The 24716-nt window shown below is 44.8% G+C and overlaps 1 pseudogene across 1 annotated transcript in view; it reads right to left on the bottom strand.

Annotated features, from left to right (window-relative positions):
- Nucleotides 1-24716, bottom strand: part of LOC146832805 (uncharacterized) — a 1167931-nt pseudogene that overhangs the window by 536643 nt on the left and 606572 nt on the right. Inside the window, exon 3 of the transcript XR_014960451.1 lies at nt 18467-18661. The product of XR_014960451.1 is annotated as an uncharacterized LOC146832805 (transcript). The remainder of the gene's footprint in view (nt 1-18466; nt 18662-24716) is intronic.

Consider the following 24716-nt stretch of genomic DNA (forward strand, 5'->3'; position numbering starts at 1 on the left):
AGAAACAGACACCAAGGGTGAACCAAGACTACAGATACACGTGTACTACAATATGGACCACATAGAGGGTACACACAGTGAGGCGCAGGGCGACTTACACACGACCACATCTGAAGCGCAGAGCAACTTACACAGGACAACACGTGAGGCGCAGGGCGACTTACACACAACAACATCTGAAGCGCAGGGCGACTTACACAGGACATGTGAGGCGCAGAGGGACTTATACACATACAAACAGACAAGACGTGCAGCGCAAGGCGACTTACCAACACACCACAAAGAAGTGGGAAACCACCCAAGACCAGAACCACCCTGATGTAAAGGATAACCTGTGATGTCCACCCACCAGGAGACTAGGACGTAGCAACTAATAAACAGCGTAAAAACTGTGGCATCACAAAATATGAATCTTTTGATATTACTAATACAATTGAATCTACAGTAGAACACTAGAGACCTGTTTCCCACACCGGTGAGCGATCTCTCACCGAAGTCGTGCTAGGACTGCACTCCCCCTGCGTAAGGGAACAAAATGCACAACAACAACCAAGATGCTATTAAAAAAACATGAGCTATAGCATGAAAATACACTCTCCTTTAGTCATGTGTAGATATTCTTAATAGAATAAGAACTCTATCCCAAAAACAACACTAGTGTGCGATGTCACAGAAATTGTCTGCAGAAAATGATGACATCAATCACAGGGCACCGCAGTACCCATAGTTTAAAATTAAAGACAGTCAAACAGTGTGCCCCAAAAATGGATCTTCACCAAAATGAAACATAGACAGCATAGCGAAACGTCACCAAAGAACTTAGCAAGGTGTGTGGTCTTCAAAAACACAAAGCAGATAATTTGCTACAGTGAGGAATGAGGAGAACTAAAAATGACATTCCAAGAAAATAAAATCAACTCCGACATACATGAAACGGAGCAACCAACCAGAAAGGAATCCCTCGTAGTAGACTCCTCAACATATTCAGCCGAATCCTACATAGACGATTCTTCACTTGTTCTGACCAAACGAACCACGCATTGTCTTGTACTTCATGTTGAGGAGAAAGTTTGAATGTAAGGTCTTTCAAAACCGGAAACAACATGACTGGCAACACGAAAGAAGATAACCTGCAGAGTGTGCCAGCCCCAAGATGGTGGCACGTTTTTGGGCGTCACGCCGGGTGGCTCAGGGCACGCTGGAGCACCAAAACGTTGGAAAGCAACAAAGGAGCAGAGGAACAGGCGTCATAGAATATCCACAGAGCTGCGGGCGTCTTCAAGCAGAAAGAAGTCCATTTAAAAAATGCTGCACGCGGTCAGTAAGTGCACGCCATGCATAGCTCGTGCCACACTTTTAAAAGTAAAGGCAGCGATTGAACTGTCAAGGGTTCAGGGCAACAAGGAACTTCCATAAAATTAAAAATAGACTTACACCCATAAATACAAGCTCACCTATGTAAAATGGATGGCCGGGAGATGATCCTTAACCCAAAAATCCTCCAAATAAACTGGACTTCTTTCAAAACAGCAGCGTGTAAAATGTTCGAAGTTGACCTTGTGCTAAAGGATTTCACGGGTCTGTTTCTGTGTAAGACCATTGTTACAGCATGACAACTTGCCACTAGCACTACGTAGTAGTAATCTGTGGATGAAGCCAAATTTGAATAAATATATTGTTGGTGAAGACAAATGGTAGAAATCATATCCAGATATGTGGAAAATGTCGCTTTGTATAATAACTTCCAGGCACATTACTCCCACACTGTTCAAAGACAATACTAGAGCTTCTTATGTGCCAATAAAACAGCAATCTCAGAAGAACCACACCGCTCCTGTGTGGCACCTGTGAATTTACTTCACTGAGTTGGACCACAACTCACATCTTGAACAGCCACAATTCCTTTGCGCAGTGGATACATCCATACGGCAGATTCAAAAGGAAGTGGTAGGGTGAAAGTCAGTCAATTTATACCCTAACATACAGACCATACCTGTGGTCAAGTTAATGGAGCAAGATCAGGCAGGACACAGGTTGGGGCCGTCCGATGACAGGATACTGGTGGGGCTGGCTTGCCCTTTACTCCATTCTGCTTCATGTATTTTTCTTTCTTTTTTTTCTTTTGTAGTTGGGCTGGTTACAATGGTTTCTTTGTAGTCTCTGGGTTTCTGTACAATCCTTAAGTACGCTTGGGTGCAGGTCCGCTCGTCGCCAAAATTATGTTGTACTCTGTACATGAAGACACTGGTAGCCATGTTGTAAGTTTCTAAGTCTTCTTTATTGGTTCCAGTTCCAAATGATATCAGTCTTAGTTCAGCCATGTACCAGCTCCTACACCAGCCCCACCAGGAGCAGCCTGCCTAGCTGCTCAGCCCATCTCCAACTGTCAACACTCATCCACACAGGCACCCAGGCATTCCATTCATCACAGTCACACCAACATTCCGTTACCATCTCTCACTCTGGCTGAGCAGCTAGTAGGACCTAGGCTGATTACAATTAAATGTAATACTCAGGATATAACAGAATGCATTTATACATTTTCACCCACAAAAATACTGCATAAGAGTAAGGCATAAGGTGATGATGGGATATCTAAAGCTCCAGTGAGATGTAAAAAAAAATAACTCTTTGTGACTGTAAATATCAGTCCACCATTCTCCAAATACTGCAGGGTGTCTAGACAATTTTCTTTATAAACTACTGAGAAAACAGGGTTTTGAGGTGTTTACGGACAGGCAGGAGAGGAGGCATAATGTCATCAGAGTGGATGAATGGTAAACTTGGGAGTCACCCAGTACTGGCATGGTACATTTCAATTAATATTGAAGGCACAGTTTATGTCGTTGCCACACTAGAGAGGGCAATCTAAAGAAATATCCAAATGGGACAACCTGATTCAAGAGGCTGAAGATGGGAAGATAGCTCTGCCATACACGGTGTGCGAAGAATGCTTGCAGAACAGTAACAACTGATCTACACAAACTAGTGAAATCTGTTAATAGTCAAAGAAATCATTACTTTACAGTGCACACGCACTGGTTGTTTGGAAGGATTAGAGACGAGGTCCAAGGATCCTAAAATTGGATATTATTGCCTTTATTTAATGTGATTTGATTGTGAGGTGCTACTGCTTGAGGCCCTGGACCACTCCAGCCTCATATTCAAGAATTAGTATGCGAAGGATTGACCCCGGACTTCTGACCGGACGAAATAATGACATATATTGTTCTTTCTACCTGATTTGAAGAATTACAATTTGTGATTTATTAGAGTTGTATAGACCTTAAACCCTATTTCAGAAAGCCTTGAGAAAGCCCAGGTCGTACTGACCGGAGGGTGAAACACGTGTCGGCTGTTTGGTTACTATATTGTTAGAGCACCATATGTTACATCAATAATAAAGACATTATTCACTACAAATATTGGACAATCTTTCTCTATGGATAATATTGATTCAAATAAAGATCTATAATTGCTGATAACAATTATATAATGCAAAGAGGAGCTAATGCACAACACTGAAAAACACACGCACTGGTTGTATCGGACATCTCGGAAACTGCCCAAGATGAATCCTCTTTCACAGTGAAAAGCCTTAAGTGCGATACAGCAACAGTAGACCGTCTGTTTGCATATGTTTCCAAGATGTACCAGTCTACAGTGCTTGCGTAAAATAATCTTCTGATGCCTGGGAAGAACCATGGAGATTAGTGAAATTTATATTCTCCTGGGTGCCCAGGATGGAGACGTACGTAATGTTAAATCTGAGAGACAAACTGTTGGTACTTTATTTAAATTTATTTGGAAAAGAACAAATTTGTAGACGTTCGATGAAGGCGACTTCACCTCTCGTCTCTGGATACAAAATGTTCGCGCTAGATCAGGCTACTGCCAGGAAGTTGTTGTGCACAGCTGTGCCAAATGGGAACAATTCACATTAAGACATTTTCACTTCGAGGATTACGCCAATACATAACACATTCGTTGCTTGCTTGGCATAGGTGCTGCCTGTAGGACCTGGTCTGAAAATAGAGGACCTTTTTTTAGAATGTGTTTTTTATGTTGCCTCAGCTAAGGAAATAGTCTGAAAAATATGTGAATAAAAACAATACTGACAACCAAATAAAAGAGGTCAGTACTTAAACATTAAGAGGATAAGGTCAGTGACCGAACTCCCTAGCAGTTAATAAAAATTCACATCGCAACTTTGCGACCAAAGCGAACAGCAAAGCAGCGCAGTCCATCAGTAACAATGATTAGGAAGCAACTAAAACCTTCAAAGTACATCAAAGTTCAGCTCACAATCACACGTAAAATTGCGGCTGTAAGTACCAGTCACCAAAGGTCTTCAGGGAATACTCTAATCAACAAAGAAAATATTGGCAATCAGAAGTCTGTGGTTTTCCCCACATGTGGAGTAAACCTGCAGCAAGCGCATGTGTTAATGCCACAGAGAGAGGAGTTGGCCTAACGGTTACGGCGCTCGACCCTGGACCTGTGTCTCAGTAATGTCGCTGAACATCCTGTGATTCTGGGCAAATCACTTAATCTTGTGGTACTGTAAATTTCGGAACCATGTTGGTAGCATGGTCTTACCATGCCGATTTTGGTATCAGCGAACCACAAATGACTAATGCGGTATGTATGAGTGTTTTCGTCATGTTTCACCGATGAATTCACCGTGTATACGATACTACATATTGAACCCTCGGGTTCCATTTTAGAACGGTAACCATTTTGTGGTTGCCCTCACATAGGCTGCGCACTAAGGCCATGCTAGGCCTAAAGGACACGCAATCTTTCTGTGACTTTTGTGACCTGTGCAAACTGACAACGCTGCCCGAGGTCAGTCCTGTCCGGCCGGTTCCTTTTACTGCGGCCAAATGGGATTAGCATCAGAGCCCGACACATCATAAAGTCATGCATCCCACAAGAACCCTGACTAATCTCTTTCACATCTGACTCTGTTTCCTACTTTATGGCTTGTTTTACGAGGAGGAGGTGCCCGTTTTATTGGGGTCTGCTGATATCTGATGAGGGTTCTGAGCCTCGCTCGGTAATTAATTATGGGCTGACCAAGCTGAAATGTGGGATTATCATCATGACTTTGCTCTTTCTTTGAAGCGAAAATATGTGAATGACCACTTGTAAAATAGGGGCGGTGTTGCCCAGAGCGTAATATTCTGTATATAAGAAAAGACTGGTTTTTGGTTCAGGAGCAGTCTCCTGAGAACATACACCGTGCTGTACTTCTCGGATACCTGTGATTGGTCTGCAGCCAATAAATACGATCTTTGACTTCACCTAGAAGACACTGTGTTTCCGTAGTCTGAAACAGGAAGAACTCGAAGTCTTCGGGTGTGTCCCCTGGCACCGCTGGGTTGGTTCTGAAAAACCCAGTACTTCAGTTGGCGCCCAACGTTGGGCGATTTCAGCGGTACCGGTCCAAGCCAGAGGTTCGTGAGGAGCTTCGTGTGAAAATTCTGGAGGAAGGCCGCCACTTCATCGACCCCTGCATGTCGACGTGGTCCGAAAGTCTTTACTGCGAGGTTCTCCGCGTCCCGACGGCTACGAAGGACTGCTGCCCTGACTATCGCCCTGTTTTGGACCCTTGGTGATTTGGTAGAGCGAAACAATTTAACGAGTCTTCTGGTGACGTCATCGATACCTCAGTTAAGTATAAGTGGAGCGTCTCCCAGTCCTTAGTTTGGTTCTTAGTTTGGTATCCCTTTGGGATCGCTTTGATTTGGAACTTGCAAGTGCCAAAGCCGAAGGACTTGTGTATTCGATAATCCTTTGAAGTTTGAAACTAGACTAGTGAGCAAAGATGCCTGGTTCTAGTATATTTGAAAATTTGTTTTGTCTGGGTTGTAATAAGGACTCCCGATTAGAGGATTCGTGTCCGGTTCCTCCAATTGGAACTCCAACTTATGAGCTTTATGTGAAACATGGCGTGGGCCCCATTACGTACAATAAAGTATGGATCCGAAACACCAGGAAAGATGGTGATTTAAAATGGCCCCAATACCCCATCGCAACACAGCCCTTAATCTGCGGCGTTTGCACGGTGTGCTCGCACGTGCCCCGTTCATACGGGAGCCGGCCATTTTGGCGTCCTTAGACGCCACCATGGCGTTTGACACGCTTGAATGGCCATATATCTGGGCGATGCTTGCGAAGTTTGGATTTGGCCCAGGGTTCATCAGTTGGGTCAAATTGCTGTATTCGGGCACACGACAGGGCTGCCCCTTATCACCGCTCCTCTTTGCACTTGCCTTGGAGCCCCTGGCGGAGTGGCTGCGGTGGGAGCCTTCCATCCGTGGTCTCCGCTGGACCCCTGAGTATGAGGACCGCGTATCCCTATACGCTGATGACATCCTCTTGTACCTAGCTTCCCCACGTAAATCACTCATAGTACTGGTTGATGTTCTGCATTCATTCGGTCGTAACTCCGGTCTGGTCATCAACTGGGCTAAATCGTGTGTGTATGTTCTCTCTGGGGAGGCTCCTATCCTCCCGCGGGGCTGTCCGATCCAGGTCGCCCCGCGGGGATTTAGGTACCTGGGTGTCTTCAGTACTCTGGACCCGGAGGCTCGGTATGATCGGAACTTGCTTCCCCCCCTCCAGTGTCTGAAAGAGGATGTCGCGCGCTGGCGGCGTTTGCCGCTTTCGCCGCTCGGCCGGGCGGCATTGTTTAAAATGATGTCGTTGCCGCGTTTCCTATACGCGTTGCAGAACACTATGGACCTCGTCCCAGCGCGCTACTTCCGCGAAGTGGAGAGTTTGCAGCGCCGCCTGTTCTGGGACGGGAGGCCACGTATTGCCCTGGCTAAGCTGACGCTCCCCTGGTATGATGGGGGGATTGCCCTCCCGGATATTAAACGGTATTATTGGGCCTCCCAGCTAGCTGCGATTAATCAGGGCCTATATGGGCCCGCCTTAAACCCGGCGTTTGAAATGGATAGGATGCTACTTCCAGGTGGTGACCATAATCGAGCGCTCTACTCTAGCGCGCCCGACGCTCGCCTAACGGGCCCCACGCGTGTCATGGTGCGAGTGTGGCACGCGGCCAATGCTGCAATGGGGTGGAAGGACCGTTTGACCCGGGCGTCACCACTATACGCATCTGAGCGGTTGGGCTCCTTGTGGACCTCGAAGGGCTTTGAGAAGTGGGATTTAATAGGCATCAGCAAAGTGGGGGATCTCTGGACGAGGGGAGGATTTAAAACGTTCGAGATGCTGCAGACGGAATTTCAGTTGCAGGGCAGCGAGTACTTTCGGTACTTGCAGGTCCGGCATGCGCTGGGCTCCGTCTTTCCGGACGTTGCCTCCATCCCGGAGTGTTCCCCCCTGGAGGATAGAGTGCTGGATGGACACGTCCCTGACAGCACGATCTCACTGATCTACAAAAAACTGATCAACGACCGCTCAGACTTGTTGACTGCCCTTCGTGAGGCTTGGGTAGCCGATGGGCTGGAGCTGGACGACGAGGACTGGATCTCCGCGGTGGCCTCCCCGAAAGAGGTGGCCATACCGGCTCGCCTTCGTTTCGTCCAGCTCAAGATACTCCACAGGGTCTACATGACGGGGCCAAAGCTCCTGCGTATGGGCTATGCTGAGGACGGTTTGTGTAAGCGTGGGTGTGGTGCGCTGGGGACTTTTCTGCATATCTTGTGGGAGTGCCCGGAGGTGGAGGGGTTCTGGCGTGGTGTGCATGAGGTGCTGCGAGTGGTCACGCATGTGGCGCTGTTGCCCGAAGCGAGGAGATGCCTGTTGAATGTGTGGGAGCCTACCGATTACTCGGTGCCGCAGACGTGGTGGGTGACTCTGGGGTATATGGTTGCCAAGCGTGATATTGCCCAGCTGTGGGGATCCCAGAGGCCCCCGACTGTCTCGGCCTGGAAGGAACATATGGATTGGTGCATGTTTTGGGAAAAGGTGATGTATGTGGCGAGAGGTAAGCCTGCGACATGGGTGAAAGTGTGGGGCCCCTGGAACGCCTACCGCGGGGGAATCTGTGCTCCACCGTTATTGCCCGATCCGTCGCCGGCCCCGTCTCCTTAGCCAACTCATCCCCCCGGTACCTGGGCATTAGGTGTACCCAGCCCTAGTTCTGATCTCTCCCCCCCCTCTTGAGATTCCTATGGATGGCTAGGATCCCCCCTCTAGGGGAGCACGTGTTGCTATTCCGATTGAGGATTGCCTTGTGGGTTTGTTTGTATTTGTTGTTCTTTAAGTTTAAAATGGAACCGTATAGTGGGGTCTGGATAGTGTGGCTCGCAACGATGTTACCTCCTGTGCATGCTCGGCCGCAGCACCATGTGTTTTATAAATGTATATCGTATGCTCCTTTTATTGCTAGCGGCCGGCCGGAAGGTTGTAGGCCCATATTTGTATATTTTTTTGAGTCTTGTAATAAACGGTTTCAAAAAAAAAAAAAAAAAAAAAAATGGCCCCAATATGGTAGTTTCGACACAGAGATTCTGGATAATCTAGAGGTTAAATTATTTAAAAAGAAAGCCCGGCCGGCGATGTTTGATTCTTTCCGCCTATGGCGAAAGGAAGCCAAACAGAAAGAAATCAAATTAGCGAAGAAAAATAAAAGAGAGAAAGGTATGTCGATAATGCAAGCAGCTTTGCAGTTTAAAGATAATAAAGAAGAACAAATGAAAGAGCAGTTGCGAAGGCAACGTAAACTAGAGATTGATAAATGCTACCCAGTTTTGCCGCCCCTTCAGCAAGATGCGTCAAAAGAAAAGGAGAAAGATCCCCTAATGTCACATTTGCTGAGTTCGCCACCCCCGTATGCACTGAGTGATACAGCGCCTCCGCAACCTTTAAATGTACAGCCTCCAGTTAATTTGCCGCAAACATTCCCGCAGCCGCCAGCTCCTCCTCAGCCGGCTCCTATCGTTACAGCGCAGCCCTCTCACGGGCCGCCGATTACGCTACCTATCTCTTCTGCACTTCCTGCGACTTTACCTAGTACATCAGCTGCCTCTCTCGGCGCTCTTCCTGATACGACCCCTGTACCTGTATCTGCACCCGTTTTTCTTCCCTCTGTCTTTCCCCCTGTTCTTGCCTCAACTTCACCTTCTACACGACAACGAATAGCTAGTGCGGTCACTAGTTTTATATCGCCTCTCTTCGGGTCATCTAGTACGACCCCTGGTTCACAACGTAAGCAGTTGCGTAGTCAGCTGTCTGGTTCTGAAGAGAAAGAAGTATTAGACCGCATGGCACATAAATGGATTGTTTATCCTTCAGGATATGATGTAAGGTCTGTTGTAAATGTTTTTTATCAATGGGAAGCACCAAAACAGAGATACGTTTTCGAGAAAATGTGTGAATTCCTCTGTGAGGAATTGGAAGATCATGGTTTAGACTCAAGTCCGCAGGAGTTGTGTCATGTACGGTTTGATTTTGAAAAAGGTATGATTGTGGGTCCCGATGTTGAGAAAGCAGTTGCGACATTATTGTCTTTCAGGATAGAGGGTCCTTCTCAGTCACTGTTTGAACATGACTCCACTGATAAAAAAGGTTAAACAATACCCGATGAGAGAAGTCCCTCCGTTATGGAAGGACGCTGTTGCAGCTGATGCCGCTCGAGGTATTGTTGCTGTGCCAGCTCATTTTCAGCGTGTTTGGGTACATGTTCCTTGGAAGCGATCTGAAGTTTTAGCCCTTAAGCAGACCTTGCCTGACCCCCGTAAAAACCCTTCAGGATATTATAAGGAGTTATCACAGACCGCAGAATCGTGTGTCATGAATCTAGCTGACATAGATATGTTGTTCGGGAATGTTGTTCCGCAGCCTTTATGGGGATCGATTCGTAATGCAGATCATGATGCAGAACTAGGTGACACATGGGCTAATATCATTGCTGCAGACACTAGACAAGTTGGTGGTGCGAAACCTGGGCCCTTAGTAGCACAACTCCCTGCTAGAATTATTACCTACATGAAAACTTTAATGCCCGCGATGCGTGTGAATTGGGATAAATTATCCGCATGCAAGCAGAAGAAAGATGAGTCAGTGTCTGATTTTTTCACCAGGTTTGAAGAAACATTTATCGACCACAGTGGTCAAGACATGAGTACGGAAGGAGGTCAACGGTTATATGTTGATAAATTCGTGCATAATTTGCTTCCCGAGTTGTGTAAGAAATTAAAAGATTCAGAGAGTTCTTGGGCTGTTTCCTCTTCAGCGCAAATACTGGCTACTGCACAGTATTACGAAAATAGGGATAAAGATGAGAAGGATAGAGCAGACAAGAAAACAAAAGAATTAAAGACGAAGGTTCTGTTACAGCAGGCCTACCCACCACGCGGTAGTCAGAGTAACTATCAGCAACCTCAACAGTTTCAGAGAAACATGCAAAGGTTCGAATATTCCCAACCGCGTGTTCCTGTAGGTCCCAATCAATGTTCGTATTGTAAAGAAGAAGGTCATTTTAAGTATAGTTGTCCTATATTGTTGCAGCGTACGAATAATGCTTATGGCACAAGAGGTAGAGGTGGTCAGCAAGCTCCTAGAGGTAGAGGGCGTGGAAATGTTCCCCAGAACGCGCGTCCTCTTCCGCCTCCAAATACGATGAATAGTTTTGATCAGCAAGCCAATGCAACTGGTAGGACGGCTCAGTACTATAATAACGACTATTATGCAGAAGATGAAGATGCGGAAGGTAATGATTACTAGGACAGCCATAGACAAAGAGAGGGAGTTGTTTCAGTGCCAGTGGATCAGAGTGGACCGTATGTCAAGGTGACTACAGCGGGTGTGTCAGAGCCTTTTCTATTGGATACTGGTGCTGCAAAGAGTTCTATTATGCACTCAAAACTCCCTGGCGCGCCTTTGTCTGGCGAAATGAATGTTTCAGTAGGTTTTTCTGGCGCCCCGGTTAGGAACCCGATCTCTAGTCCTATGCCCCTTTCTGTTGGACCGTGTGAGCTGAAAGCACCCCTTATCCTAACGACAGGTTGTGGTGAAAACCTGTTAGGATTGGATTTGTTAAAGAGGTTACATGCGACATTATATTGTTCTCCCTCAGGAGTACAACTTACACTGGGTAGGGAAGTGATTTCTCCAATGTATTTGTCAAAGAATAAACTACCAGCTGAATTGTCGTCTCTTCCAGATGTCCTTTGGGCTACTGGTCCTAATGATGTGGGCCTCTTGGAAATACCGCCATATGTGGTCACTTTGAAAGCCAATGTTAAATTGCCACGCATTCCCCAGTACAAGATCTCTAATGAAGGTGAAAAAGCGTTGTTAGCGATCATCTATGATTTGATTGAAAAGGATGTAATTGAAGAGACAAGAGGCAACGTTTGCAATAGTCCTGTTTTGCCTGTTTTAAAACGTACTGACCCTTCTCAGCCACCTGTTTACAGGTTTGTGATCGATCTTAGAGAGGTCAATAAGATAGTTGTGCCACAGTTTCCAGTTGTCCCTGATATAACTGCCTTGTTAACTATGATTCCAGCTTCCGCTGCTTGTTCTCAGTGATCGATTTAAAGAATGCTTTCTTTAACATCCCGATATCAGAGGAGAGCAGGGATATTTTTGGTTTTAGTCTAGGAGGTCGAAGCTTCCATTTTAAACGCGCTCCACAGGGCTACTGTAAAAGTCCATCAATATACAGTCAGGCTTTAAAAGCGCAGCTTGATGCAATTGTTTTACCTAGTGGTGCTACCCTTATTCAGTAGGTTGACGATTTACTAATCGCCGCGGATACTGAGGAGATTTGTAAAGAAGCTACATTGTCATTGTTGCGTCATTTGTCTACCTTTCATCACAAAGTGTCTCTCTCAAAACTGCAATATTGTCGACAAGAAGTGACCTATTTAGGTCATCTCTTATCGAAAGAGGGAAGAAAACTGACCCCAGAAAGAATTCAGGCCATTGCACAATTGAGCGTGCCAAGAACACAGAGAGAAGTGCGTGCTTTCTTGGGTATTACTTCATACTGTAGGCAGTGGATCCCGAGTTTTTCTTTGCTGGCAAAACCTTTGATAGCATTAATATGTAAAGATACACCGAATCCCATCCCGTGGTCTGAAGAGTGTCAGAAAAGTTTTTCAGAATTGCGTAATGCATTATGTTCAGCTCCTGTGTTGGGTACCCCCGACTACAGTAAACCCTTTACATTGTATGTTTATGAGAAGGAAGGTTGCGCATTGTCAGTGTTGACACAGTCTTTTGGAGACAGACAGCGCCCATGCGCGTATTTTTTGTCGACTTTGGATCCGGTAGCTAAGGCATTGCCAAATTGCTTGAGAGCCACAGCGGCAGCAGCTGTGTCTATTCGACAGTCTGCTGGGTTAGTGATGAATAACACATTGATTGTAATGGTTCCGCATGCAGTGGACACATTGTTAAACAGGACCAAGACACAGCACTTAACTAGTGCTCGATTGTCAGGTTATGAGTTAACACTGTTAGCGAGTCACGTGCACATAAAGAGGTGCAACACGTTGAATCCAGCTACATTATTGCCGATTTCAGCAGACACGGATGAGATTGAACAGCATGATTGTCTGTTCAGAACAGAAGAAGAAACAAAAGGGAGAGTGGATCTTAAAGATACTCCCCTGGTTGAGAGTGATGGTACCTTATGGGTGGATGGTTCGTGCTTCAAGCTTCCGAATGGTGATACGACTGCTGCATATGCTATCACGACTTTGCACACGATTGTTGAAACTGCACGTATACCACATAATTCGGCGCAATCAGCAGAATTAATTGCACTTACAAGAGCATGCGTGTTGTCGAAAGGAATGAAAGTGAACATATATACTGACAGTCAGTATGCCTTTGGCGTGGCCCATAGTTTTGGGCGCTTGTGGAAAGAACGTGGGTTCCTGACTTCGCATGGAACTAAGATTCAGAATGGTCAATTGGTGAATGATCTCCTTGAGTCGTTGACCTTGCCGTTACAAGTTGCGATTGTAAAATGCAGTGCACACAAGAAGGTTACAGATGATGTTGGTCGTGGTAATGCTTTTGCTGACGAAATAGCGAAAGAAACAGCAAAAGATGTTACAACTCGAATGTATGTTGCAGGCCCTGCAAGATGGGTTGGTGATGTTGGAATGTGTGAAGACACGATAGAGAGTGTGAAGTCCCTTCAAGCTGAAGCCACAGAGAAAGAATCGAGTATGTGGAAAGAAAGTAAGGGTAAATTGGATGAAAATGGTTGTTGGGTTGATTTGTCAGAACACCAGCGATGGTTGTTACCTGATGCATATGTGCTTCCAGTGGTCACGATGGCACATGGAATGGCGCATATCAGTGTGAAAGAGATTTGTAAGTTGTTGGCTCCAGTATGGCAGAATGCTGGAATTCCCAAGTGTGCGGAGAATGTGGTCAAAAATTGCATGGTATGTTTGAAATACAATCCTGGTAGGGGAACCCCAACTCCGGCTGGTCATTTTGCGCCCCCAACGTATCCGTTTGAGGTTTTGCAGCTAGATTTCATCCACATGGAAAGGTGCAACAATTTGAAATATGTACTTGTTGTTTGCGCTTTTTCAAGGTGGATAGAAGCATACCCCCTAAAAGACAATACTGCCTTATCCACAGCTAAAGCCCGTGTTAAAGAATTTTTCCCTAGGTTTGGAATGCCAAGAATGGTATGGAGTGATAATGGGAGTGAATTTGTAGGTCGAGTGATGAAGAATGTATGTGAGGGACTAGGTATTAAGCAGAAATTCCACGCTGCAAATCACCCCCAATCAGCTGGACTAGTAGAGTGCTACAATGGCACTTTGAAACTTAAGTTGGCTAAGATTCAGGCGAGTTCTGGTCTTAAATGGCCTGACGCTCTGCCCTTAGCACTCCTATCAACAAGAATGACTGTGCATTCGCGAGTGGGACTTAGTCCGTACGAGATTGTGTTTGGCCGTCCGGCCAAATATGGGGTGTGCCAAGACCGACAAAATTCAGCGAAATTGAACATCCAGTGCTGCTTGATTATCTGTATGAATTGACGGCTAAATTGCGTGTTTTACACCAACAGGTGCATGATACTCTGCCTCAGGTCTCTGAAGCTCCAGGACACCCTATCAATCCTGGATCATGGGTGCTGGTCAAAAACTTTCAACGGAAAAAAAATGATGAGCCTCGTTGGACCGGCCCCCATCTCGTCCTTCTCTCGACGAGATCAGCTGTTCGAGTGAAAGGGAAAAAGAACTGGATCCACGGCGTTCATTGCAAGAGGGTCCCTTTGCCTTACGACCAGTGGGTCCAGGAAGGGATCGCTGACTCAGACTGAGACTGTGCCTCGTTTTCTACCGTTTAGCGATGCACGAGTAAAAGGAACACTTTCTGAGAAGGAAAGCGATGACATTTTGCAAGAAGCTGTGCCACCGTCAATTCGATTGGACACTACAGAACCTGAACTTTTGTTTCAAGACCAAACAGTACCTGGGAAAAGCCATTACAATTTGAGGTCAAAGACTATGGACAAATAAAAAATTCCCTTCCCTTGCTATTTTTTAATATTACACCTCTCCCATCTGAAGGACTTTTTGATTTTTGTTTTTCGAACCACCATCCGGGTTCAGCTGTAGGGTCGCGGTGCCAAGACTTTGGGGTACAAGCCGGAGACGTAAGGTCAACGGTCTGGTTGGTCTAGGGCGTTCCCTGGACTGACAGGTGTACTCCTTAGCAGAAGACACTCATCCGCCGCGAACAGCACGATTAGAGGAGGGAGTTTTTCGAGATGGAGAGACCCACTGAGGAAATACATTTTAAGAGCAGAATATGTAAAGTAATGAATAGCAAACGTTTTGTAATATTATGTCTGTTTGTACTATTTAGCATGATGATGTTTTCTGTAGGTTATGTATTATTGTCTTTTCAAGTGCCGTTTGCACCCACTATACAGCCCATACCTCCTCCTACTGTTCGCTCACACTCTTTCCACCCTCTGCCTGAACACGAACTAGCTAGACGTTCTGAGTTCGTAAACAATTTGTTTATTCAACTCCTGCACCAGCACCAACTAGTTATGAACACAACAAATTGCTGGGTGTGTGGTTTGATGCCGCATACCATTGATAAGGGTATCCCGTATCTAGTGTTGCCGTTTAGCTAGAATGGGTCATCATGGGCATTCCAGACTATGTTTCTTTTTGCACTTGAGACCTATTCCCCACGACCACCGCGTTCCAATAGACCTAGCACGAACAATAAAGCCTTGATGAGAGGAGTTGCTGATATGAGTAGAGATATCGATGCATATTCATCTATTCCCAAGGATGAGTTGCGAGCTTATGTGGGTTGGAACGCGACGGGGTATAGCATTAGTCTGGGCGAGAAACAGCGTAAAAGTTCATCTCCGATTTGGGTCGTACCCCACATAGGTCGGTTCTGTTTACAAGGCAATGGTCAGAATCCGAGAGCTCAATTAGGGAAGAGTGACTGTGCTGAAATGTACATTTTTCCATCACAGTTTTCCCCTGCGTTTTTGGCTGCCAAAGGTACATACTTTGTTTGTAATGACTGAGCATATACATGGTTGCCCCCTGATTTCTTGGGCACGTGTTATGTTGCAAATTTGCTACCGCCGACATTTACTGCCGCCTCTGATTATCACAAGACCAGAGTTGTGAGAGGCGTTGCTAGTAAGGAGGATACTGCCGGTCAGGAAGCGGGAGACTTCTTCATGGGCTTCCTGCCGTTTTGGGGACCAATGGTCAATAGCAGGAACCTGAGACAACTGACTCGTGTAGTTGAATCCACTGTTAATGTAACGGCTGGTGCCCTTGGTAACTTGACAGCTGAGCTCCAAGCGGATCGCCTCATGACGTTGCAGAACCGTATGGTTCTAGATGTCATACTTGCAGACCGTGGTGGGGTATGTAAGGTTATCCAATCAAGCTGCTGTATTTTCATACCAGATACCGCTCCAACAGTCTATCAGGCCATTTCCAAACTGCATAAGATTTCCGAATCCATTCACGTGGATAAAGGAGACTGGTCGATGATGGGGTGGTTCTGGGGACTGATATCAGCTTGGGGATGGAAGATTCTAATAGTCATTGGGACGATCTTAGCCATTCTCTTCCTGTTCTGTCTATGTATACAGTGTGCTCCTGTAATATGTAGCCTCTGTGTTACATCAGGTGTAAGGAAACCTGTATCAAGGGACGAGCTAAGCAATAGGATGATGCTACAGCAACATCTTCATGACTTTATGAATATAGACCTGGACTCAGATTAGTATGAGTATAGTTATTGCCTATGTAAGGGCAAAAGGAGGGTCTGTGGTACTGTAAATTTCGGAACCATGTTGGTAGCATGGTCTTACCATGCCGATTTTGGTATCAGCGAACCGCAAATGACTAATGCGGTATGTATGAGTGTTTTCGTCATGTTTCACTGATGAATTCACCGTGTATACGATACTACATATTGAACCCTCGGGTTCCATTTTAGAACGGTAACCATTTTGTGGTTGCCCTCACATAGGCTGCGCACTAAGGCCATGCTAGGCCTAAAGGACACGCAATCTTTCTGTGACTTCTTTGTGACCTGTGCAAACTGACTCCGCTTCCCGAGGTCAGTCCTGTCCGGCCGGTTCCTTTTACTGCAGCCAAATGGGATTAGCATCAGGGCCCAACATATCATAAAGTCATGCATCCCACACAAACCCTGACTAATCTCTTTCACATCTGACTCTGTTTCCTACTTTATGGCTTGTTTTCCGAGGAGGAGGTGCCCGTTTTATTGGGGTCTGCTGATATCTGATGAGGGTTCTGAGCCTCGCTGGGTAAATAATTATGGGCTGACCAAGCTGAAATGTGGGATTATCATCATGACTTTGCTCTTTCTTTGAAGCGAAAATATGTGAATGACCACTTGTAAAATAGGGGCGGTGTTGCCCAGAGCGTAATATTCTGTATATAAGAAAAGACTGGTTTTTGGTTCAGGAGCAGTCTCCTGAGAACATACACCGTGCTGTACTTCTCGGATACTTGTGATTGGTCTGCAGCCAATAAATACGATCTTTGACTTCACCTAGAAGACTCTGTGTTTCTGTAGTCTGAAACAGGAAGAACTCGAAGACTTCGGGTGTGTACCCTGGCATCGCTGGGTTGGTTCTGAAAAACCCAGTACTTCAATATCCCCGTGCATAACAAAAAATGAATGTGTGTCCTCATGTAACGTAACTGGTGCTATGTAAAGCGCTCTGATACCGGATTGGGTTCGGATCAAGTTCTGCAAAAAAGAAATTAGATTAGGGTGTTGCCTCAGACAGATGAACTGCGGCGACCTTTTAGCAGTGCTCCACACTGCACCGGAAGAAGTAATAGTGAGCTTTAAGTAACGCACATGTTCTGGGAAGTCATATAGAGGTGTGGCTGAATAAGAAGCCTGAGGCCTTTCTAGTTTGGCAGCATGGCGTAACGTAGCACCCAAATAAGGGGGGGGGGCTATTCTCGGGTATCGGCACCATCTGGGTCTGGTGGCTGCCTTGTACCACTTACAGGGGTTTGCATAAGATTGAAGATGGATGGCGAATCTTAAACCATACTGGGTAGAAAAAAACGGATTCGTGTCAGGGAATTATCCTTCACAGTTTCAAGAGTAGATTATATGTTATTACTGTCACACATTTGCCTAGATTCAAAGAGCTGGTGTAAGAGCTGTTCAAATTATATTTTGCCTCTTATGAAAATCAGGAGAATATTAAGTTGGGTTGCCTTGTTTATGTGCTGCTTAGCCAGTCCTGCAATAGGATTGTTGTCCTGTGCTGTGTGGACTTTGTAATTTTTGACATGTGAGTAGCCCTGACAGAGGCTTGAATAAAGCTTAAGGAAATTGCTGAGAAGTGGTCGGTCACTGTAAAACGTTCATCATATTCTGTAGCTGAGATGAGGTTTGTGATAATGTTTGTTTATACATACTGTATTTTGCTTCAAAAGCCTGGTTAAGGAAGTGGTTGCCAACATTTTATGAAAAGTTTCAACTATTCAATGAAAACAAATCTTGTCTTCTTCAATCCATTTAAGGATAGCTTGGTAGATCAGATTCATTTTTCTATCTCGTGTTTTAAGACTAAACAGCAAGGTGCAGCAACAGGAACTAGGTTGGTTAAAAAAACATGTATTTATTGTGTACAAGAGAAGGGAACAGTCAACTGTATCTGCAACATACGCTTGAAGATGCTTTAGCAAATATACAAGGCCTCAGGTAGTTTAGTCTGAAATAGCAAACCTACAAAAACTATTGGTTAGTCTATGTAATTCATGTCATGACCAGTTAAATCCACCACCTGTGACGACTTAAGTACTGTATGAGTGTTGAATGAGTTATAGTACTGGTAAATTACGGGGCAAGTTGAGGTCTGGCCTCACTCAGAGACCTAATACTGCCAACAGCTATAATAGGGCTATAATAGGGCTCAATGAACACAGACCGCCACAGAAGGGAAATATAAGGCAAAAAAACACACCTGTGTGACTAACAAAGTCACTTCTCTCCGAATCATGACTATCCACAACAAATTTCACTTCCTCTTCTTTAAAACTGGCAGGTTCCATCTCTTCCTCCACTTTAATGATGACCGGATAGCCTTCCTCCTCTGTAATGGTGACAAGATTGACCCCTTCCTCTTCCTTAATGTAGGCTCGAGTTATGTTGTCATTTCCTTTAACAAATACAGGAATTAGAGGTGTAATTGCAAATAAATGGTCAATATATACACTTATGCATATTTCCAAAAGTACATCAACTGCCTGTCACATATTTTGACATACACATTGTATAGAGAGATTTTATGTAATATCTACTGGTGTTTTAGTACATGATATCCACAAAAGCCTCAGGAAGTCTTATCTGTCCAGAAGTAAACTTAGTCTGACACGAGTGGCATCTCTACCTAAAATGAACCTTCGTCTTACTTTTGTTAAAGCTGAAGAGCACCAACACTAGAATACCACCCTTGTCACCCCACTGTAGCAAGCAATGGCATATTTGATGTGTCCCACATCACCGATTTCCTGTGCTTTGTGTTCCAGCCTCGCAACCTGTGGCAGCCATAATGATTTGCTGGCAACGCCATTTGGTCAAGTCAAGTAAAACTTTATTCGATTGCTATTTCAGACAATCATAAAAGCATATAAAAACACACAGTTCATTACATGACAAAAGTTACAAATTATCAAATGTGTAATTGATGATAAAATTAATTCCATTAAATCAGTATCACTTAACTCATTGTAAACTACATGATTATATTACAATGCATTTCCTATGTCTAAGTACTTTCTTTAAAAACATGGCTACCCTCTAGACTATGTGTTCATTTTCCAAAAACTGTAGTACAGTAAACGCAGGGAGACATTGTCTGATTTACAAAATAAAACAACATGTATCGTTGATTGTTCAGGATGGTTATCACAGGGACACAGTTGCATTTCTCGAGCCGTGTCATTCATTTTTGGGAAACTCACAAGTTTATGTAAGATCCCAAGTTTGAATCTGGTCAATAAAAACCTGTCATAGCCTCCAGGTACCATTATCAAATAAGATTGTATACTAAAAGTTGTTAAAATCATTTGATTGTACCACACAGTGGGCTTTATGATCTCTGCCGACATTCTGAGCGTATCTAGTAGCAAATGCCACTCTTTTTAGCTCTTTTCTCGTGATCATCAACATAGTACTAGGGTCGGTAAAATATTCTAAATGGCCTAGATCACACAAAGTCTTGAACATACCTTAGCCAAGGGATAGTTAAAGCCCCTTCCAGTTTTAAACTGTCCGGTAAAATATCCTGGTTAAGTAAAGTTTTTGTCGATGTCCAGATCCTATGCCATAAAAGAATAGGATCCATTTTTATGAGGTCAGCAATGTATGGTAAACCTAAACTCAGAATGGCAGACATACGATGATGTACTACTCCGTACTGCTAAGATATAACGTAAAAACGCGTTTTCCACTATTTGTAAGGGGTACACCTCAACAAAACCCCAGACTCCTGCCCCATACATGGCCGTGGAGGTGCATTTTGCCTTACTGATCTGAATGAGCTCCAACGGCGGCCTCCTACCCAACTTTCTTGAGAAATTTGCAAGAGCGCCGGTGGTCTTTAAAAACGCCAACTGTTTTGCTAGCACTGCTTGGGCCAATCGGTCATTCTGATCGAAAAGTATACCGAGATATGAACATCTCTTAGTGAACGCCATCTTCTGCTCATCTATATACATAGCCCTACATTTCGGACTGCCATGACCACACCTCATTATAAAGGTTTTCGAGGTGTTCACCCTAAGGCCAAGATGGCGCATAAAGCCTGAGAAGCTGTTTAAAACCTTTTGCAGTCCTACTTAAGTGCGTGACATCAGAACTGCGTCATCCGCATCTAGAAGAACAGGTATTGGGCGTCTAGTTATTTGAGTGCCGTCTTGGCAGTCTTTAGTCAGAGCTTCGCCCAGGCCGTTAATGTAAAGGTTAAAAAGAAAGGGGGCTAGCAGACATCCTTGCCTAACCCCCCTCCTAATTGGAAACAGAGCACAGCACTCATCGTTAATACCATACCATACCCTCGCCTTTGCATCACTGTATATCCGTCTAAGAAAGTGGATAATTTGCATTTCCACTCCCATACCCTCAAGGATCTCCCAGAGCTTGCTTTGCCTAGCACAGTCAAAAGCTATGGTGAGATCTACAAAAGCTAAAAACTGCCTAACCTTTCTTCACCCGTGTATACTTCCCTATAATAATAGTTAAATTTAAGCTCTGTTCGACGGTCCCTAGGCCCTCACGTAAAACCGTATTGGATGTCAGACAAAACCTTGTTGTTCTCGTCCCAGTCTTGTAGACGTTCTAGGATAATTCGACTAACCACTTTTAACAAAGAGTCCAACAATGAAATTGGCGTATAACAGCCAGGGTCATGGCGATCCCCCTTTTTAACTATCGGCAATCGGAACTATGGTCGGTTTCGCCCAAGTTGTTAAGAAAGATGAAACACAGCTTGTAGTGATTACCTGGGTTATAAGCGGTCCCCATAGTTCATATTTGACTTATATAAGTCTACAGGGACCCATCCGGCCCAGGAGCCTTACCACCTAAGCTTGCGGAGATAGCCCGATTTATTTAATCCAGCGTGAACTGGAGATCGGTATAGTGGGTCATAGGTACCACAGCAGCATCCCTGTGGTGTTGGGTATCTGGCGCATCATCTCTCTCCTCACCATTATACACCATGGAGAAATGCTCGATCCATTGTTCTTCTGTTATTGCTATATCAATTGTCGGGACACCTCCCGGAGTCAAAGAAGGGGCATTCACTGCTTTCCAAAAAGCCGAACTATCTTTCAATAAGGAGGCCTTGTGCAGGGATACCCATGCTTCACTGCTCAGGGATGCTTTTTCGTTCCTTAAGTGCTAGCCTATACGCCCCTCTAGCCTGTCTAACATCGCAGGGGTTTCTTGGGAACCTGTGTAGTTCATACTTTAGGTTGGCATATGCTTGTGTGCACTTCGAATCAAACCACCCCTGTTTCCCTTTTTTACAGTTCTGTACGAATAGTGGCTCCCTTACGGCTCCCGAATTTTTTTTAAATGAAGATAGAACACTATCGGGTGTAGCTATTTCACTCAAACAGACATCAATCGCTAATTTACACTTAGTTACCACTTGTCTGGTGATTTCTAGGGGGTCCACCATCGACCAGTGCAAGGGATAACCATTTGTCCTATAAATTTTGTAAGACCTAATCTGTTTCATCCTGTTTACCAGATGGTCTTTTTGGTAGTAAGAAAGAAATGCTCAATGGAAAGTGGTCACTCAGTGAGTTGTCGTTTGAGTAAAATAATTGAAGTCTACTTGCAAGACTATTAGACGGCAATATGTAGTCTATGGTGGTATGGGAACCTCTACCATTAAAAGTATGACTCATCGGAGCAGGCGTAACACATAACTCATTTGCAAACCCCATGTTAAGGCCAAACAACACTTCGTTATAAAATTCCCCCAATTTTGAGCGTCGAAAATGAGTATTACTAGTCCCGTCTTCATTTGTGAATCCACATAGTTTACCATCAGCATTTGGACATAAAGCACAGTTAAAATCCCCTCCCAGAATTAAAAACATATCCTTGACATTATCGTTGTAGAATGACTTCAAATCATTACTTAGTTTTTTCACAACTACCCCAATTTGGTCCAGGGGAATAATATTGTAAAAATTTGTCAATGCAATACAGTGCATCCTATCCACATGGATTTTGATCAGTTGGTAATACATTTCTTCTGTATGCATCTCTATTTCTTTTACATTCAACCTGTTGGAAATGTAAGTGCAAAGCTCTCCCTTTGCCCTTCCACAACCCACCTCAACGGCTAGGGTGTGGAAGGTTTTGAATCCATTGACATGAATTCTGTCCTTTACCCATGTTTCCTGAAAGCACATTATATCAAAATTTAGTATAGACTCACACTATATAGGGTTAGTCAGCTGAGACCGTAAACCTGAAATGTTCCAAAAAACAAGGTTACAGGAGACGCTGTTGATGTTACCTTAAGGCCTTATTAATCTAGTACTACTAGGAGATAATTCGGAGTTGTGACTGGGAACTGATTTAAGCTTATGGGTGTATTGGGTTTAGGGCACACATTCAGATTCAAATTACTGGCGCCCAATATATCTCCTCTCCGCTCAGTGAGAGCCGGTGTTAAAGGGTAGTTATGTATTTATTTTTGCGCATAATTGAGAGTGGATTTCTTTTTTGGTAGTTTTTCGCTTATATAACCGCCTGAGTCATACTTATGAGTAGGGTAAGCGTCTCTAGGGTAAATTAGTCAGTCTATATCTTATAAGGTGTTAAAAGTATAAAAACGGTTACTGACTGGGACCCTATACCTATACTGCATTATAACTAGATGGCTCTCCTCCACAGATTTGTTCCATAAGGCCTTTGATGGTTGGTAAAAGTACCCTAATGGTAAAATATTAATTCCCTGGGCCATAATGGACTGGTTGCCAGCCCTGCCAAGGATGGACTCCACCAGATGCAGGGACCTAAAAGTTAAAACCACACAATCACCAGCTAGAAGCTTGTTTGTTTTGCCAACCCATCTTATTCTTCTAGCCATTTTAAATTCCGAGAAGAGAATACTGGTTAGACCTGTTCTAGTGCTCAGTAGATATAATGACTTACTCCTCAGAGTTGTTCAGGGGCGTGAAAAGGTGGTGGGGGGGAAACATTTGCCAGCACAATCGTGTAAGGTGTTGCTTCTGGTTGGAGATGCAGGGTCTGATTGGGGTTTGTAACATGTCTCGGGTTAGACCTTCAAGGGTTGTGGGTGTTAATGTCTCTCCCTGCATTACCCAACGTAGGTATCCCTATGGTAATTGGGGCCCCATTAGAGGTATTAGCAGCTTGTGTACGTGTAGTGCTTGGACCTACTCTACTATGCCCTATATATTCTGAAGATGCTACGAGTTGTTGGGAGGGTCCAGCAAAGACTGACGCATCGGGAATACTACCGTGAGTACTTGTGTAGTGTACTTGTCCACTGTCCGGATTAGTTACAGTTTGATTTACCCCAATTCCCGGATTTAGCATTATAGCAGAACCTCTTCCAAGGTTTGGGTCCTGGTGAACCGGTCAACTATTTATAACCAACCCCTCCAATTTAGTGAGTCTATCTTCAATTTGGGATATTTTCGGTGACAATGGATTGGGGAGAGGAGTTGGCTTAATGGCTAGGGCGGTCAACCTCGAATCTGGGGAACTGGGTTCAAGTCTCAGCAGTGATGCTGAACATCCTGTGATTCTGGGCAAATCACTTAATCTCCCCGTGCCTAACAAAAATGAATGTGTGTCCTCATGTAACGCAACTGGTGCCATGTAAAGCACTCTGATACCCGATTCGGGTCAAGTTCGCGCTATATAAAACTCTGCAAAAAAAAAAAAAATGGTTCAATTAAAACAGATACCATAATCTCAAGCCTTTTCCTAAAGTCCTCCTCGTTCGACCTTGGAGGTAATCTGGCAGTTCCATTGGTATTCAACTTTGAACTGAGCCCCTGTTCACAGTCTCTGTCAACATTTATAGTTTCACTTCTCGTTACCTTTGAGGATTTTTGTTTCTGAGGACCCGGGCCCTTTCTCTTTTTGGCTGGCGGCTCACTGTTACTGTCTCGTCTTGCTTTTGCCTTCTGACCCCTCGTAGTTATATTTGGCCTGCTTGCTAGCTCAGGGGGTGTAGTGATTTCAAGATCTGACTCCGTGTTTAGTGACTGTATTGCTTGATCGGGAGGATCTTGAAAATTATTTAGCGAAGTGTTCCCTGCGAGAGCTGGATGTTTCTGGGAAGTCTGAGGCTCCAGCGAAAGCCGGCGCTCCGTTAACTCAATTTTGTGAATGAGGGCTGACTCGGCCTTCAGAAGAAAAGCGTTAAGTGTCCCCACGACTCCCTGGCCCCGCTGGTCGTTAACAGTCTTGCGTTTGCTCAATTTAGCACCCCCTAATAGTGATGGAAATAAAAATAAATTGCACAGTACCTCATAAAGTAATGCTCATTAGTACCAGGGTCTAGTTGTTAAAGGGGTGGCCCTGCCCAGCCTACTCCGGTCTCGCCCGCCCTTGCGCGAAAGAATGCACTGGTGCCTCCCGGCGCTTGGAATCATGGGGATCGAAGTCCCCTGATGGTGGCTGCAAGCTAGGTGACTGTAGGCGGCAAGTGTGAC

This window comes from Triturus cristatus, chromosome 4_2 (assembly GCF_964204655.1).
Source record: "Triturus cristatus chromosome 4_2, aTriCri1.1, whole genome shotgun sequence".
In the NCBI taxonomy this organism is placed as follows: Eukaryota; Metazoa; Chordata; class Amphibia; order Caudata; family Salamandridae; genus Triturus; species Triturus cristatus.